Source organism: Lactuca virosa, chromosome 5 (genome assembly GCF_052849685.1).
Source record: "Lactuca virosa cultivar CGN04683 chromosome 5, Lactuca_virosa_CGN04683_v6, whole genome shotgun sequence".
NCBI classification, from domain to species: Eukaryota; Viridiplantae; Streptophyta; class Magnoliopsida; order Asterales; family Asteraceae; genus Lactuca; species Lactuca virosa.
The window spans coordinates 12,753,011-12,771,912 of NC_136430.1; the positions used below are offsets into that span (position 1 = coordinate 12,753,011).

Below are 18,902 nucleotides of genomic sequence, written 5' to 3' on the forward strand. Positions count from 1 at the left end.
GGAACGATCCTAAAATAAAATATATAAACGTAAGCAAGCCATTCAATATAAATAAAGAGATAAAGAGAAGATACATACCCATCACTACATCGGGAGCTTCACGCGCCTCCTCGATCGTCAACTGGAAAGCCATGCTCTTCACCACAGGCGCGTCTACCCGGCCCTGTCGGTCGTCAGTAATCCAAAGAGTCGTAGGAGCAGGTGCTCACACCGGTCCTGCTGCAGCCAAACTCGAACAATGGGCCTTCTTGTGGCCCTTTTGATTTCAATGAAAGAAAATCAGGTTAGATCACTGGGTGGTGGTAGCAGTACAATCTTTGCTATAACGACACATCCGGTCACACTTGAAGTAGCCAGAACCACCAACCCTGTACGGTCCCTCGTGTGCCTTATCGCACTTGCCACAGCGGCTCCGGCCCTGATGGCCTCTCGATCTAGAAACAGATAACTTGGGCCTCTTTCCCGAAACCTCAACACTCGACACAGAATCTGGATTCCCCTTCCTCTTCATCTCCAGATCAATCTCCCTCTCCCTAGCTCGCCCTATCATATCCTCCAACGTCTTGCAACTGGATCGGCTCACAAACTGCCAAACATCACTCCTCAACATCTCATGATATAGGGCCTTCTTCATCTCCTCATCCGCCACATACTGCAGAACCAGAAGCGCCCTCTCCCGGAACATCGTGGTGATCTCAGCCACCATCTCCGTAATCTGGCGGAGATCCTGAAACTCTCACGCCAACTCCCACACCTCAATCACCGGTGCAAACTCAGCTCGGAACCTGGTTGAGAAATCATCCCATGACATAACATCAACAACATCATCACCCAATGCACGTCCTACCTCCTCCCATCAGTCTCGTGCCCTGTCCTTCAAAAGGAAGGAATCTAGTCTGACCTTGTCCCCATTGGGGCAACGGCTGGTGCGCAAGGCGTTAGAAATGTCCGCTAACCACCTCCGACTCGCTATCAGGTCCATCTCCCCATGATAGCCTAGAGCTCCTCATGCCTAAAACTCCCTGAATGTTAAAGAACGTGCTCTCACTAGTGTCATCATCTTAGATCGAAACGAGCTCAACCGCTCACCCAGAATCTCTAGAATACCTTCCTTGATCGTGCCGAAGATCACAGGAGTCTGATCAAGAATGCAACGAGTAATCTCAGACGAGATGAACTCCCTGGTTTGCTTATCTAGCTTCCTGACTCCAGAACCTGAGCACGATCCCTCTCCAACACCGGAAATGCCAGTAGGTCTACCTCGCAATGTCACCATACTAAAAATATACCACATAAACCATTAGCATACGCATCGAAATATATCGGGGAAACACAAACTCCACCAGCTCCCTGGTTTCATCGCATCTCTCCTTGAATTGAGTACGGATCCTATGATTCCAGTAGTACGGGCCCATACTACCTTCCACATCTATCCAAACTTTCCTTAAGAATTTCCTTGACTCAACCAAGTTACTTTATATCCATACAACTTTCCCTCACAGATAAGGCTCCTAGCACTAGATCTCATCCTAGGTTTTCCTAGGGCAAACTCCATACCACTCTTTGCCATCAGCTGTAGAAGGAACTCCCGCTAACTCCCTATAACTAGCTCACGAATACAATTACATACCACTAAAACCAGATAATTCTTCGAATGGAAGGTTTCATGCTACAACGGTTGGACTTAAACAAGATTGTGCAATAGAGTTAAAACCTAACCTTCTAAAATTAATCCGTTCCCATAGTATGTAACTTATCATATTCGCTAACTAGTTAGCTGAAGTTAGTACGAACTCCTAAAAGCATAAAGCTAGCATCATTCGAGCATCAAGTAACCAGAACCAAGCATAACCTAATCAAGCCATCCTATCACTGACTAATCAGTACTAGCATGCAAGTCTACAAGGTCATAAAATAGGCATACAAAGGCGTCTCTCCTAGCATTCTATCAGGAAAAAAACAAAGCATATCCTTAGCCCTAAATAGCATACGGTTCACAGATTCACAGATCAATACGTATCAGATAACATGTATGTGTATTTTGGGAAACTTACTTGAGCTCGACTGATTGCATGCACCACACCCTTTCTTATTTTAGAAAAACTATTTTCTTAAAAATATATTTCTTTTTGAAAAACTTTACCAAATCCTCAGTTTGAGTTCATACACACCCGTGAGTGTGCCTGAATCCCTCAAACCAAGGCTCTGATACCAACTTGTAACGTCCCAAAATAAGATCCAAAAATTTCATTTTTAAGTTAAATGAAACAGTATTCCAAAAACATCATCAATACAATCCAAGTGAAAATAAGTGTATCAAACATAATATCAATCAGAGTAAATCACAAAAGCGGAACTACACGGTGTGTGGGATGCAGTCATCCCGAGCTCTTCCCTCTGGAACCATAAGTACCTGAAACATAAACTGAAAACCGTAAGCACAAAGCTTAGTGATTTCCCCAAACTACCCCACACCATACATAATAAATCACATACTGTGCCCCCGCCCTACATCGGGCCCCGCTCGGCATTGAGCCCCGCTCGGTATATAGATATGTTATTCTTAAGCCTCGCCTGACATCGGGCCCCACCCACTATACACATACAATATATATCATATACTCATGATAACACATACAATGGTCATAAAACAATAGCATATGATTCAATCATCGGGCCTCTCCCAACATCGAGCCTCGCCCGGTATACATAGCAGCACATAACACATGCAAGGGTCACGCAAAATCCTATCATCCTAACATAAACAATAAGGATCGGCATTGGTACCTTAGACCCACTAAACCCAGTGAGGAAACTCACCTCGACTGCTGAATCTCACTGAAAATCCCTCGCTGCTGGTCCGACGAATTCCCGAGCTACCAATACAAAATAACACCCAATTAACAATTGGATTCCAATCTATAACCATCAATCCATACTTAGGGTAAAATGACCATTTTAACCCTGAACGAGTTTGGACCAAGACTTAGGCCCAAACCTAAAGTCCAAAAGGTCCAAATCCAACTTAACCGCTTAAGGCCCATATTTGGCCCAATTTTCCAAATTGGACCCAAACCCTTACATGGGCCTTACCCTAAAGCCCACCCAATCTCCTAGTCCAAAACACTTACTCTCAGATGGCCCAATAAGAACCTAAGCACCTAAGCCCAAAAGAACGGCCCAACCTTGAAGCCCAAAATGCAAAACCCATTAGACTGAGTACATGGGGTGTACTCAGCTGTACGCTAAGAGTACACGCTAAATGGCTTGTACGCCGTGCGTACAGACTTGTATGCCCAACGTACTCACCCATTAAGCCAAAATCCACATTAATCACTTAATGCGTTAGATCAGAAGTCCAAATCATATATTTAATCCCTAATAAGCGACTAGAACCATAAAGTCACTGACTTGGTGACTTTACATGCCCCAAAAGGACCCAACTTCAAGACATAGCACTTTACTTTCACTAAATGGACATAAACTCATGCATGGGTGATTCTAAACCCTAAATATGCCAACTTTATGGACTTTGAACCTTATAAACACCAAGAGTGGCAACTCATAGCTCCTGGAGTGGTGACAAACCACTAGATCTCACCCGTGGGACCAAAAAGGGTCCAAAACTCATATAGACTAGATCTAAGCTTTTAATGAACAAGATCCAAGCTTTTTACCTCAAATAAGCTGGAAATGAAGTAGAGAATCAGGATCCACAAGCTCTTCCTTGATCCACAGCCTTGCACCAAACTCCTTCTTCTTGAATATGAACCAAAACATACCAAGATGCACACAATGAGCTCAAAACACAATAATGGAGGCCAAGGAACGATTTCTATGGTTTTAAAGGCTTAGGGACTGGTAAAGAGGCCAACCCTAATGACTTAAGGTGTTATATATAGGGTGAATCACCCTAAATTAGGGTTTCATTAACTCTCACATGCGGCCCCGCATACATGCATGTATTCCCCACGTACGTGTACAGAGTCACGACCAAGCCTCGCATCAGTACACTAAGCGTACGCCTTGGTACGCCCCACGTACTGACTTTTCTGCTTGTACGCTAAGCGTACCACTTGGTACGCCCCACGTACTGGAAAATGACCAAAGTGCAACTTTTAAATAACACAATGGGAAATAATGAAACATACTAGGATTCAAGTGTTACAATTCTCCCCCACTTGAATCAAACTTCGTCCTCGAAGTCTGCTGCCCAGAACAAATCTAGATAGTGCTCCCTCATCTCATCCTCATACTACCAAGTCCACTCCGAACTCTTACGGTGCTGTTATTGCACCTTTACCAACTCGACAACCTTGTTCCTCAAGGTTTTCGTCTTCCGATCCAGAATCACCACCAGTCTCTCAATATAATTCAGGCGGTCATCCACCTGAATATTCTCCAATGGCACCACTGCGAAATCATCCTCTAAGCACTTCCCAAGCTGAGAGATGTGGAATGTGCTATGAATATGACTGAGTTCATTTGGAAGATCCAAGCGATAAGAAACTCGGCCCACCCGAACCAAAAACCTGAAAGGAACAATATACCTGGGGCCCAACTTGCCCCGTTTCCTGAACCGGATGAAACCTTTCCATGGTGACACCTTCAGGAGAACCATATCTCCCACTTGGAACTCTAAGTCTGACCGACGCCTGTCGGCATAACTCTTCTGCCGACTCTGAGCTGTCTGGAGCCTGCTCTAAACCAGCTGAATCAGCTAAGTGGTCTTGAATACCACCTCGGTACTCCCCATAACCAGCTGACCGACCTTGCCCCAATAAATCGGGGTCCTACATTTCCTCCCGTAGAGCATCTCAAAAGGAGGTTGATCAATGTTGGCGTGATAACTGTTGTTATACGAAAATTCCACTAACGGAAGATACGTATTCCAACTGCCTCTAAAGTCCAAAACGCACACTCGCAACATATCCTCAAGAGTCTGAATAGTCCGCTCACTCTGACCATCGGTCTGCGGATGGAATGTTGTACTAAAATGGACACGAGTGCCCAACTCGTCATGAAACCTCTTCCAAAACCTGGAAGTAAATTGGGCATCCCTGTCAGAAACCACTGATACCGGCACCCCATGACGTGCCACCACCTCCCTGATATAAACCTCGACCAACTTCTCTGCAGAGATACTCTCCTGAACCGGAATGAAATACACACTATTTGTCAAACGATCCACGATGACCCATATCCAATCCAATATGCGCACAGTCCTGGGAAGCTTCATGATAAATCCATGGTTATGTTTTAGGTACTTCTGATGATCAGGGCAAGGCGAAGGTTTTATCATGCACATCCTTCAGATTTTATGAGATTTGATCTTGGGATACTTTGATTTGTGATTTTGACACTTTGGAAACTATGTTTTGTAAACATTTATGGTTTTTGGTTGGTTTTAAAAAATGAAAGTTTTATCATGATTTGTGGGATGTTACATCTAGGGGAAGAAATCGATTTCGAATATGTCAAGATTCAATCACCTTCGATCTTTCAAGACCCAACCTACAATAGCAACAAAATCTTCTGAAAATCTCCCACTTGAAGTGATTCAATGGCAATATCGATTCGGTATTTGTCGGTTGCAGAGTAAGGGGAGTAGTGGATATGAGGGATGGGAGGTGGGTGTTGCCTTTGATTACAGTTTCATAGAGAGGCAAAGTAAAGAGGTGAAATTGATTCCTCTATTTTTTTCTCTGATTCATCAAACCCAAATAGCAGGTTTCATTTCATGTTCATTAGGTTTGATTTCTGGGATTTTTATGGTTTCATTTTTGAGATTATCATCAATTTTCGTTTTTGGGATTTTCAATATGTTTCAAGAACCCTAGGTAATTGGTTTCATCTAGCTGAAAAGGAAAGGTTGAAAATGAATACAGAGAGGTTTCCTTGCAGAATGCCTGTATTTTCTTGTGTAATAAAAGATCAACTGTTTTTTCTTTTTTCGTGTCATGAATCAATTTCTTGAATGTCTTTGTTTTCATGTGTAAATTAGCAATACTCCATTTTTGGTACAGTAAAAGACTGGAATTAGGGAGCAAATTCTCATTTAAGAACCATGGATCGTAAGTAGGGAGATTTATGGTGTTTTGCAGATTCTGGTGCTTATGTTCATACGAGAGAGAGAGAGAGAGGTGGTGGGCTCCCTCTTATTTTTAATTATTAAAATAAATAGATAAATACTAGATTTAAAAAATAAAAGAAAAATAGAAACCAAATACCTCAAGGGTATTAAAGTCATTTCAATAAAGCTTTTTCTGTGTTTTTGGACAAAAAAACTTGAAAAGTCTGTTATGTTGGATTAGGTGTCTAAGCCCATAACTATAATTGGTATCTACTTGATTTGATAGAAGCATGGTCCTTTTGGGTTGCCTTCACACATGCAACTTGACAGGATGACTAGTGGAGAGAGAGTAGAATTTATTATTTGAAATAATAAATTGGTACTCAAAATGATTTTATTAATATATTACAAGTTTAATATATTAATTAGAAGTCATATTATTAATTAGTAATTAAGTCATATTATTAATTAGTAATTAATCAGAAATTAATTTGATATTAATTTTATTCATGCTACAACGGTTGGACTTAAACAAAAGTTGTGCAATATAGTTAAAACCTAACCTTCTAAAATTAATCCGTTCCCATAATATGTAACTTATCATATTCGTTTACTAGTTAGCTGAAGTTAGTAAGAACTCCTAAAAGCACAAAGCTAGCAGCATTCGAGCATCAAGTAACCATAACCAAGCATAACCTAATCAGGCCATCCTATCACTGACTAATCAGTACTAGCATGCAAGTCTACAAGGTCATATAATAGGCATACAAAGGCATCTCTCCTAGCATTCTATCAGGAAAAAAAAGCATATCCTTAGCCCTAAATAGCATACGGTTCACAGATTCACAGATCAATACGTATCAGATAACATGTATGTGTATTTTGGGAAACTTACTTGAGCTCGGCTGATTGCATGCACCACACCCTTTCTTATTTTAGAAAAACCATTTTCTTAAAAATGTATTTCTTTTTGAAAAACTTTACCAAATCCTCAGTTTGAGTTCAGACACACCCGTGAGTGTGCCTGAATCCCTCAAACCAAGGCTCTGATACCAACTTGTAACGTTCCAAAATAAGATCCAAAAATTTCATTTTTAAATTAAATGAAATAGTATTCCAAAAACATCATCAATACAATCCAAGTGAAAATAAGTGTATCAAACATCATATCAATCAGAGTAAATCACAAAAGCGTAACTACACGGTGTGTGTGATGCAGTCATCCCGAGCTCTTCCCTCTGGAACCAGAAGTACCTGAAACATAAAGTGAAAACCGTAAGCACAAAGCTTAGTGATTTCCCCAAACTACCCCACACCATACATAATAAATCACATACTGTGCCTCTGCCCTACATCGGGCCCCGCCCGACAGTGAGCCCCGCTCAGTATATAGATATGTTATTCTTAGGCCCCGCTTGACATCGGGCCCCACCCACTATACACATACAATATATATCACATAATCATGATAACACATACAATGATCATAAAACAATAGCATATGATTCAATCATCGGGCCTCTCCCAACATCGAGCCTCGCCCGGTATACATAGCAGCACATAACACATGCAAGAGTCACGCAAAATCCTAGCATCCTAACATAAACAATAAGGGTCGGTATTGGTGCCTTAGACCCACTAAACCCAGTGAGGAAAGTCACCTCGACTGCTGAATCTCACTGAATATCCCCAGCTGCTGGTCCGACAAATTCCCAAGCTACCAATACAAAATAACACCCAATTAACAATTGGATTCCAATCTATAACCATCAATCCATACTTAGGGTAAAATGACCATTTTAACCCTGACCTAGTGATGTGTGCAAATAGCTACACCTAATTTTGTATTTATAACCTAACTAACTTAACTAACTAAATTGCACCTAGGCAGTGTAACTAGTCAAATTATAGAATAGTTGGGTAAGTTGGGTGTCGATCACAGGGAACAGTTTTGACTGATTAACCTATCTACTATTAAATTAACCTAATTTTCTAGCAAGGTTCAAGTTTAGATGAACTTAATTTTCTTAACACGAAATTCGATCAATTACTAAAAATACTCCTATTTAGTTCGAATCCACTTCTTCTTTCTGGTTAGCTAACAATTATGGATTATCAAAGTTGGTTATCTAATTTTATATTATATTAGTAATTTAAGTCTAAATTTACCAATATTTAACTTATTCATGTAAAACTATGCATGGTCACACACAATCTAACACAGAACTAGTTATGATTATGAATAAGCTATGAAAGATTTATTAGGCAAACATAATTATGGTCATAACATATGCTCTCTAACACAGCTAAATATAATTACTTCAATTACTTACCTAAGATTTGGTCGATCCTAGCTCTAGCAATTTAATGTTCACTAAATCACTAGGTGTCAAGTTCATGTAATTTCATTATCACTAAGCTACACAGAACATGAATTCAAGTAACTAAAGAATCAAAACCGTAAGCACAAAGCTTAGTGATTTCCCCAAAAAAACCCCACACCATACATAATAAATCACATACTGTGCACCCGCCCTACATCGGGCCCCGCCCGACAGTGAGCCCCGCTCAGTATATAGATATGTTATTCTTAGGCCCCGCCTGACATCGGGCCCCACCCACTATACACATACAATATATATCACATAATCATGATAACACATACAATGATCATAAAACAATAGCATATGATTCAATCATCGGGCCTCTCCCAACATCGAGCCTCGCCCGGTATACATAGCAGCACATAACACATGCAAGAATCACGCAAAATCCTAGCATCCTAACATAAACAATAAGGGTCGGCATTGGTGCCTTAGACCCACTAAACCCAGTGAGGAAACTCACCTCGACTGCTGAATCTCACTGAATATCCCCGGCTGCTGGTCCGACGAATTCCCAAGCCACCAATACAAAATAACACCCAATTAACAATTGGATTCCAATCTATAACCATCAATCCATACTTAGGGTAAAATGACCATTTTAACCCTGACCTAGTGATGTGTGCAAATAGCTACACCTAATTTTGTATTTATAACCTAACTAACTTAACTAACTAAATTGCACCTAGGCAGTGTAACTAGTCAAATTATAGAATAGTTGGGTAAGTTGGGTGTCGATCACAGGGAACGGTTTTGACTGATTAACCTATCTACTATTAAATTAACCTAATTTTCTAGCAAGGATGGGGGTTTTATCTAATTTTTCAAGTTTAGATGAACTTAATTTTCTTAACACGAAATTCGATCAATTACTAAAAATACTCCTATTTAGTTCGAATCCACTTCTTCTTTCTGGTTAGCTAACAATTATGGATTATCAAAGTTGGTTATCTAATTTTATATTATATTAGTAATTTAAGTCTAAATTTACCAATATTTAACTTATTCATGTAAAACTATGCATGGTCACACACAATCTAACACAGAACTAGTTATGATTATGAATAAGCTATGAAAGATTTATTAGGCAAACATAATTATGGTCATAACATATGCTCTCTAACACAGCTAAATATAATTACTTCAATTACTTACCTAAGATTTGGTCGATCCTAGCTCTAGCAATTTAATGTTCACTAAATCACTAGGTGTCAAGTTCATGTAATTTAATTATCACTAAGCTACACAGAACATGAATTCAAGTAACTAAAGAATCAAAACCGTAAGCACAAAGCTTAGTGATTTCCCCAAAAAAACCCCACACCATACATAATAAATCACATCCTGTGCCCCCGCCCTACATCCGGCCCCGCCCGACATTGAGCCCCGCTCAGTATATAGATATGTTATTCTTAGGCCCCGCCTGACATCGTGCCCCGCCCACTATACACATACAATATATATCACATAATCATGATAACACATACAATGATCATAAAACAATAGCATATGATTCATTCATCGGGCCTCTCCCAACATCGAGCCTCGCCCGGTATACATAGCAGCACATAACACATGCAAAGGTCATGCAAAATCCTAGCATCCTAACATAAACAATAAGGGTCGGCATTGGTGCCTTAGACCCACTAAACCTAGTGAGGAAACTCACTTTGACTACTAAATCTCACTGAAAATCCCCGGCTGCTGGTCCAACGAATTCCCAAGCTACCAATACAAAATAACACCCAATTAACAATTGGATTCCAATCTATAACCATCAATCCATACTTAGCGTAAAATGACCATTTTAACCCTGACCTAGTGATGTGTGAAAATAGCTACACCTAATTTTATATTTATAAACTAACTAACTTAACTAACTAAATTGCACCTAGGCAGTGTACCTAGTCAAATTATAGAATAGTTGGGTAAGTTGGGTGTCGATCACAAGGAACGGTTTTGACTGATTAACCTATCTACTATTAAATTAACCTAATTTTCTAGCAAGGATGAGGGTTTTATCTAATTTTTCAAGTTTAGATGAACTTAATTTTCTTAACACGAAATTCGATCAATTACTAAAAATACTCCTATTTAGTTCGAATCAACTTCTTCTTTCTGGTTAGCTAACAATTATGGATTATCAAAGTTGGTTATCTAATTTTATATTATATTAGTAATTTAAGTCTAAATTTACCAATATTTAACTTATTCATGTAAAACTATGCATGGTCACACACAATCTAACACAGAACTACTTATGATTATGAATAAGCTATGTAAGATTTATTAGGCAAACATAATTATGGTCATAACATATGCTCTCTAACACAGCTAAATTTAATTACTTCAATTACTTACCTAAGATTTGGTCGATCCTAGCTCTAGCAATTTAATGTTCACTAAATCACTAGGTGTCAAGTTCATGTAATTTAATTATCACTAAGCTACACAGAATATGAATTCAAGTAACTAAAGAATCAAATATTAGCATGCTAGGTATTAACAATCAAACACAAGCACAATACCAACTAATCAAATCCATAATAAATTAGCTAAACCATAAGTCGAAGTTTCATCTTGCTAAACAGGAGTTACTAACTTCAGCTACTCATACTCAAAATCAAACTAAAACGAATCAAAGTAATAGACATGATTAAAGTACCAAACGATTGAACTATTTATGAAGTCTCTTCTCCTTGGATGCTAATAGCCAATTCCAATACTTTTCTTCTTCTCAAAATCGTCTCCAGGAACCCTCCAAGTAGCCAAAAGTCTCCCCAAGTCTTAATGGACAAGGATATATATTTTCTAATTTTTCCAAGTTCACGTCGTGAATGGATATGTTTCACGACGTCAATAGTGTATTTCCATGTTGGCTAAGGACTCTTCTTCGCGATGTCAATCTTCTAGAATACTCCAACTCACGTCGTGAATCTAGACACCTCACGACGTGAATATGGCAGATTTCGTGTGTTTCTTGTTCTTTCATTCTCCAAGCCTCCAAAGTTCCATGTTTTATCAATTTTAGTCCCTTTCTTCGAAAATGCTTCTATTTGGCTGCAAAATATAATTTAAGCTTATAAGTACCATTATTCTATGCAAATAACCAAATTATTAATAAAAATGTAAACAAATATTGCCTAAAAATATGTATAAATAAGGCAATATCAAAATACCCCACACTTTTACTTTTCTTGCCCTCAAGCAAATCTAATTATTTTTAAGTCAAACCTTTGTCACCAACATCACATAAAGCAATCCATTTCAAACTCAGCAATTATGCCAAGACCTCAATGCATGCATTTGTGTCTAAAGTTTTCCTAAGGACCCCCCTTAATTCTAAATACTCACAATCCTCATAAACACTTGCCCACTTCTTTTGAACAATGCTCATTTTATGCATCCCTCCGAATCCATCCGCAGAAAACTCTCTAACCTTAAGGTATTTTTGTAAAGCTACCCAAGCATACATAAACTAGAGAATTACAACTTTAAGATACCACAATATGGAGCTCTTGAATTCTTCACTTTATTTCATCTTTGATTTCTTTGAATTCACCACCTTTTTGTGTGATTTTTGGTATCTTCAATTTTTATTCTTCAGAATTTTTGATCTTCGATCTTTATACATTGATTGCTCCAAAAATTCTTCAAATTTTCTTGTAATTTCTCTCTCTTTTTTTTACATGTACTCACGTTTTTCACTCTAAAACCTACATGCTTAAGCAGGGGCGCTTAACTTCAACCCTTATTGGTTAAGGCATTAGTCTATGTGCAATAACTACATAAGCCTTCCTGGATACATTTCAAGTACAGACTGCTAAACATATTGCATCCCTCAAACTAAGCGAGGTTGTGTTTTTGTCCCATGATTTCACTAGAATAAAGGAGGCCACAAATGCACTATAACGTATATTGGCTCAACCAAACATTTGAGCTCTTATCGGATCACCTCATATAATAGCAGCAGTTTAAGTTCAAATTATTATTACTATACTAATTATTAGATTATGATTTCAAACCTATTAAAATTTATTACTAAAATTTTTTAATTGTCTAAATTTTCTAGCAATTTACTTTTTACTTTACTTTTTCGACCCCCTACCCCACACTTATTAAATACAATGCCCTCATTGTATGCATAAAATAAATTAAAAATAAATAAAAGGGAGAAAAAGGAACAGACTCCCCTGGGATAGTAGTGGCGTGATCGAATTCCGAGCATGTGAATAAATATGCATCTCGAATATGGACTTCTTCTAGATAGGAACTTGGATCTTGAACTCACGAAATATGTAAAACGCCAACCAAATATGGAATCGAAACTTCAATCTTCAATAAAGGTGGTGCAAAACTCTAAAGCGTGAAGAATAATGTGGGAAAACATACGCCACATTATATGGTAGAGAAAACGAGCCAAAATAGTCTTCATAAGAACTCCAAATAGAATGGTGGTGATCCATGAAGTGAATGGGAATGAAAAGGCTTCAATATTATGAAAATAGAATACTCACGACATGAGTAATAAGGATCACGTCATGAAAACGCGAAAATGTAGATTCTGAACCCTTTCTAACCATACTCACGACGTGAGGAATAAAGCCCCACGATGTGAATACTGAGCGAACAAAAACTGAAATAGTCCAGCTCTTCTTCTAAAATTATGCACTCCAACCAATGTCTTAATGAATTAAGACTCTTCTAAAAGCAGTATTCGATGACTCTCTAGCTTTATCCACTCTCTTGACTCACCCCACACTTATTTCCAATTATGGGTCTCGATTCTCAACACTAGACTCTAAACGACGCTTGCCTAGACGTATACGCTCTCATCTCGAATTTCCTTCCCGAGACTCCCTTATCAAATCTGAAATTTAACAACCAAAAGGAAAAATAGAAGTAACATAATAGCGTAACAAGAGTTTAACAAACCAATCAAGTTAAAAAACCACACAAACCAAATTAAACTAAAAACTAAATAATCAAAATAAAAAACGATCAATCATCTTCTTCATCGCCATGAGCTCCACTCGTCCCCGCTCCATCGCCCCTTGGCATCCACAGTTCTTCCCACGTCGAGATATACAGGTATTGAGGTGGCACGGTGGGTGGGCGTACCACATTCATATGAGAGAACATGGTTTCAAGCAATTGAGTGTTGTAAGTCATCCCACCGCGGAGATTATCTAAATAAGAACCAACCCTACTTTGAAACGGGTCGGTGGGTACTCCACCAGCATATTGTTGCTCCGCTCTACGATCTCTCTCCATGTCTCCCCAGGATCTCACATTTCTTCTTCGGGGTCTTGGTTGAGGTTGTTGCTCGGGTTGCTCATGTTGTTGCTCATCATCCTCACCATCAGAATTCATAATCCCCCAATGTGTTCCATAATTCCTTACTACCCTCATTGTCTCCAAATATCCCATAGTAAACTCGTTCCCCTCCATACAAGTCAAAGAGCGGGTGATTTCGGGAACGATCAAACCATAAGACTGGGCCAAAAGTGTGATAAAGTGGCCTCCACAAATAGGGCTCCCGGGGCGGGAACTCGCAGCATAATCCACCAAGTAGCGGGCTAGAAAATAAGGAATGTTGCAACACACTCATGGCTGTAAGATGCACCATAAAAAGAACAAGTTTTGCTTGGTAACCTTGTCCCCATGTCGCCTATGGTTGATAGAAAAGGTGATGAACCGGTGAATAAGGCAGTGAATGGGGGATTTGATGCTGCTTTTCTGTGACACTCCGGAATTGAATACTCCGGATGCAATGTTACTCCAGAACTCGAGCCCCGATGACCCATTCTCGTATCCACGGGCAACCTCCCTCAAGAACATCATAAATTCTAGAGTCATGGCTTCATGGGTCTCATATAACCCCATTCTCCAAGAAAACTCAACCAAGCTGCATTCACGGTATTCTCCCCCGAGACGAAAAACCAAGGCTTGCTGGAAAGTAGGTACTTGGACATTCTCATGGAATGTCACAGTCGAAAAGAATTCCACACAAAGCTCCTTGTACACCCTCTCCTGGATAGCAAACAAATTATGCCACCCCTTACATGTAAAGGAAAATCCGTTCCCCAAAAATAACTTTGTGAGAAACTGGGACAGTCGATCAACTAATCTCACCTCCCTCAATCTTGCCCAATTAATGGTAGGGGCAACAGCAATTTCCCGGTTGTACAACCATCCTAACCGGTTGTTACATCGCGTCAAAATATCCTGTGACCCAGTTTTCAGGAAAACGTAGAACGGGTGCAAACTAGCAACTCCGGTTGGAACCTCGCGTCTTGGAGCCATTTCTGCAAAACAAAACAACAAACAACCACACAACAAAAATCCAAGAAATTAGGAGTAAGCAAAAGACTGGCGTATTCATGCCCAGGATTCACGTCATGAATTCCTAGGAATTCACGTCGTGAGTTCGTCCGTTCAGGTCAAAGTCAGTCAAGGCTGTGTACGAATCGGACCAAAAATTTCGTTGGGGTTTATTCGTATGTTAAATCCAAGCACAATCCAACAACATTCAAATGCTATAACATGAATTTTAGGGCACATTTCCCCAATCTAACTATACACAAACCCTACCCCTAAATGCAACCATTAAAACAAAATTAGCCATGAAACTAAAGAAGCCATTACCTCAGATTGCTGATTACGTAAGCAAAAAGAGAATAGGAGTTGGATTCGGCCGAAATCGGGAAGAGAGGGGACCAAAGACAGCTTCACTTCGTGGAGAATAAACAAAGTGGTTGGGTCAAATGGAATCTGTTTCTTTATTTGTGGTCCCGTGACTTTTCAAAATTCACGTCGTGAATTGTAAGGATTCACGTCGTGAGTTCTCGTGGGCTGTGAATTTGGGCCATTCCATTAATGAAAAATTGGGCTGGGGCATGTATTAGGCTAACAAATATATTCCATAAGTCTTCCTGGACTCACGTCGTGAATCATAAAGGATTCACGTCCTGAATATTATCTGTACATATAAATTCTTAATAAATCCTTCATTTCATTAACTATATTTCTTAATCTATTACCTCTTAATTTCAAGGACCACACACTCAGTTTTCTATTATGTATAAAATGATTTAGATGATATGATCGATTTTACTAAAAACTAAAAATGCAAAAACTAAAAAGAAAAAGAAAAGAAAATCCAAACCAAACTCGGGTTGCCTCCCGAGAAGCGCTTCTTTTTTATGGAGTCGTGAGCTGGACTCCGTGCCTCCCTACGTTGAACTGTCAGAGGAGTCCATCACCACCTGCATTTTCTGCTCAACTCGTCTAATCTACGCCTTCTTTGAATTTTCCTTTTTAGTTCTTAATTCGTCTACATTGAGCTTGTGTTTGATCCCTTTAGTCTCTAATTTTTCTTCACTCTTCATCTCCAATAGAATATTTTCTTCCTTCACCACTGGACTTGTTTCCTTCGAAGTAGCCTCATCTTCATCACTTGACAATCCATTGTTTTCATCACTCACCAAAGTTGTTGGTGTTTTATAAGCAAACACTTCGGAAACAAGTGGAACAGATGCTCTTGGCTTGGTGCGTTTGACTTGATGAATTGTCTTGATTTCCTCCTCCATAAGCTTCTCTAACTCTTCAAGATCATTATCTTTATCCATATTGAACACCTCTCCTTGAACATCATCTCCTTGAAATCCATCTTGTACTCCAAAATCTTCCTCATCATCACCAACCCTCAATGTAATCTTGGATTCACGAACATCTACTAAAGCTCTAGCAGTATTAAGTAGAGGGCGACCAAGAATGATTGGGACATTAACATCCTCCTTCATATCCATAACCACAAAGTCAACTGGGAAAACATATTTCCTAATTTTAACAAGGATGTATTCTACAATCCCCCTTGGGTGCGTCACTGAACGATTGGCCATGTGGATGGTCATCTTTGTGGCCTTCATTTTCTGAATATTCAGCTTCTGATAGAATGAATATGGCATCAAATTTATGCTAGCCCCAGAATCAGCTAAAGCATAAGTCTTCAAATTGTTTCCAAACTCACTAGGAAGAGTGAGGCGTCCAGGATCTCCCATCTTCTTAGGTATTTCCCCCTAATACAACTCTTGAGCTCTGCTCACTAAGAATTACCTTAGAATTCTTCTTCAACTCCTGACGAGTGTCTATAAGGTATTGAAGGAACATAGCATAGTCTGGAATTTTAGATAGTGACTCAATAAAAGGGGTATTAATAGGAATACCCTTCACTTGCTTGATAAACTCCAGATTTTCCCTTTCCAGTGGACTGAGATTAGCTCGAGACGGTAATGGTAAAGGCGGATTATAAGCCGGAACAGTTACAAAAGTTTTCTGTTCAGACTGAGCCCACGACGTGAGCATAACAGGCTCACGTCGTGAGTCTGGTGTTTCAGCATCATCTTTGCTTTCAAGCTTCGACTTCTTTGGCTTTGGTCCGGATGGCTTTGGCTCCACCTCTAGTGCTTCTAAGAACTCAGAGATAGCCTCTTCTTCAGTATCTATCATCATTACATGGGAATGACTCTTCTTTTCGGGAAATTGTGGGGATAACCTTTCATTCACCAAAGTAGTAAGTTGAGCAAGTTGAGCCTCAAGGTTATGGATGGAGGCTTGCTGATTCCTTAATGATGTTTGCTGGTCAATCATCATCGCGTGATGATTTTTCATCATAGTTTGATGCTCCTTTATTACTGTATCGATATCATCATGTCTTTTCTCGGAAGCTTTGATGAAACGAACTAACATGGTCTCCAAATCAGCTTTCTTCTCAGCTGGTGGTTGCTCCTTTTGGTAGAAACCTCTACCAGTCTGTCTGTATTTCTCCTCCTTCTGCTTCTTGTACTCATCGTATGGCAGCCACTCCTTTGGTTTTCTCCAATCTTCATTATACTTGTCCCCACTCGAGTAGCATACTTGAGTCTTCTTGTTCCCATACTCATCCAAATGGCAATCTCTAGTCAAGTGTGGACCATTGCATTTCTCACAACCAACTCTAATCGCATGAACTGATTGGTCCATTTGGGCCAACCTCCTGTCCATATTATTGAGCATTGCCATCATAGCAGCCATCTCTTCAGAATGTGCACCTCCACTGCCTTTTATTCCATCGTGTCTTAGGTTGTGGTACTCACGAGAATGCTTCGCGAACTCTTCAATCAACACCTTGATCTGATTAGGATTCTTCTTCGTGAGAGGGCCTTGCGAATCAAGGAGTTGCCTCGTCATGACATTGACCCCATCATAGAAAATAGACATCTCTTGTTGAATATTAAGGTCATGTTGATGACAATTCCTTAACAATCCTTTGTAACGCTCCCATGCCTCGTATAGTGACTCCCCCGGTTGTTGCTCAAAGTTGGCTATTGCCTTCTTGAGTTTAGCTATCTTGGATGGTGGGAAAAATTGGTCTAGAAATTGCTCGCGCATTTGATCCCAAGTAGTGATTGTACCTGGTGGAAGTGCCTTCAACCAGTCTTTTGCAGCTCCCTTGAAAGTAATTGGTAGCATCCTTAGCAAGACAGTATCTCTATTAACATTTGGGACATTGAAATAGTCTGCAATGTCATTGACCTCATATAGATGTTTGAAAGCATCCTCATGATCTTTTCCATAAAATGGAATATCCTTTAGTGTAGTAAGGATGCGTCCCTTCAACTCGAATGTGGCAGTGGCAAGAATCGCGGGTTGTACTAATACCGGACCAACATCTTCTCGAATACGCTTCTTGTAGGCTCCCATCGACATTTCTTCAATGTTCGCCATTTCGTTTCTTGGCTCGTCTTCGGGTTCGCTCGTATATAGTCCAAACTCGTTCTCGGACTCGTATTCAGATTCGTTTGGGTTAGGAATTGGATCCAAATTTTCTATCTTGCTCTTGTCCTTTGAAGATGAACTCGATTCTCCCGTTTTCTTCCCCGACTTCTTTGAGAACATAGACTTGAATTCTTGTAAGGGTGTCTTCTTTGGTGTTTGATCTTCTTTAACGTTTTTATCCTTCATTTTGTGAAGGGCTGACTCTGGATCTTCAAGTGGTGGCACCAAAGGTGTGTTGGAACCTCTGGTCATGAACTCCTGCAAAATAAACAAAATAAAAACGTAAAATTGAACAAAAACTAAATAAAAATTTCCTACTGACTGGCCACCACGACGTAGCAAAGGTTACCACCTCGTGTTGTCGCATAAAAACTGACAGAGAAGAAAAACAAAAAAAACGTGAAAAACACTGAATTCACGTCGTGAGCTAAAGGCTCACATCGTGAATCTAGTACTGAAAATAAAATCTAAGCTGAAAAAGTAACTTTTTGCACGTTTAACCCCACAAAAAGGATCGATCAACCTAAAGCAAATAAATCAATAATCAAATAAGCCATTCCCCGGCAACGGCGCCAAAAACTTGATGTGTGCAAATAGCTACACCTAATTTTATATTTATAACATAA

At 39.6% G+C, this 18,902-nt stretch overlaps 1 non-coding gene across 1 annotated transcript; it reads left to right on the forward strand.

The window, feature by feature from the left end:
- The first annotated feature begins 17,734 nt into the window (after positions 1 to 17,734).
- On the forward strand, positions 17,735 to 17,841 carry LOC145117881 (small nucleolar RNA R71). The gene has a single exon (XR_013712874.1). It is a non-coding gene; the product is annotated as a small nucleolar RNA R71 (small nucleolar RNA).
- The last annotated feature ends 1,061 nt before the right edge of the window (positions 17,842 to 18,902 follow it).